We start from the raw sequence: 929 nt of genomic DNA on the forward strand, positions 1-929 counted from the left end.
GCAAGGATAAGAACATTCTTGTTAAAGCTGATCCGGAACCTGAAAGGACTCTAAAGAGGAAGCTAAGAGAAGCTAAAGCACAACACTCTGAAGAGGGCCTGACAGAATTTTTCGAAAAAAAGAAGAAAAGATGGCCGAAACCAATAACAATGGTGGAGATGCAAGAAAGATGCTTGGTGACTTTATTGCACCCTCTTCTGACTTCTGTGGAAGGAGCATCTCAATTCCTATAATTGGAGCAAACAACTTTGAGCTTAAGCCTTAATTAGTTTCTCTGATGTAGCAGAATTGCAAGTTTCATGGACTTCCATTGGAAGATCCTCATCAGTTTTTAGCTGAATTCTTGCAAATCTGTGACACTGTTAAGACCAATGGGGTTAATCCTAAGGTCTACAGACTCGTGCTTTTCCCCTTTGCTGTAAGAGACAGAGCTAGGACATGGTTGGACTCACAATTTAAAGATAGCCTGAACTCTTGGGAAAAGTTGGTCAATGCTTTCTTGGCCAAATTTTTTCCACCTCAGAAGTTGAGCAAGCTTAGAGTAGAAGTCCAAACCTTCATACAGAAAGAAGGTGAATCCTTCTATAAAGCTTGGGAAAGATACAAGCAATTGATCAGAAGGTGTCCTTCTGACATGTTTTCATAATGGAGCATCATATATATATTCTATGATGGTCTGTCTGAATTGTCCAAGATGTCATTGGACCATTCTGCTGGAGGATCTCTTCATCTGAAGAAGACGCCTGCAGAAGCCCAGGAACTCGTTGAAATGGTTGCAAATAACCAGTTCATGTACACTTCTGAAAGGAATCCTATAAATAATGGGACAACTCAGAAGAAAGGAGTTCTTGAGATTGATATTCTGAATGCCATATTGGCTCAGAACAAAATATTGACTCAGCAAGTCAATATGATTTCTCAGAGTCTGT

The 929-nt window shown here is 39.9% G+C and overlaps 1 non-coding gene across 1 annotated transcript; it reads right to left on the reverse strand.

Moving 5' to 3' along the window:
• Positions 1 to 532: 532 nt before the first annotated feature.
• On the reverse strand, positions 533 to 636 carry LOC148578153 (small nucleolar RNA R71). The gene has a single exon (XR_015904015.1). It is a non-coding gene; the product is annotated as a small nucleolar RNA R71 (small nucleolar RNA).
• Positions 637 to 929: the final 293 nt, after the last annotated feature.

Source organism: Arachis ipaensis, chromosome B1 (assembly GCF_059453495.1).
Source record: "Arachis ipaensis isolate K30076 ecotype BB chromosome B1, ASM5945349v1, whole genome shotgun sequence".
Classification (NCBI taxonomy): domain Eukaryota; kingdom Viridiplantae; phylum Streptophyta; class Magnoliopsida; order Fabales; family Fabaceae; genus Arachis; species Arachis ipaensis.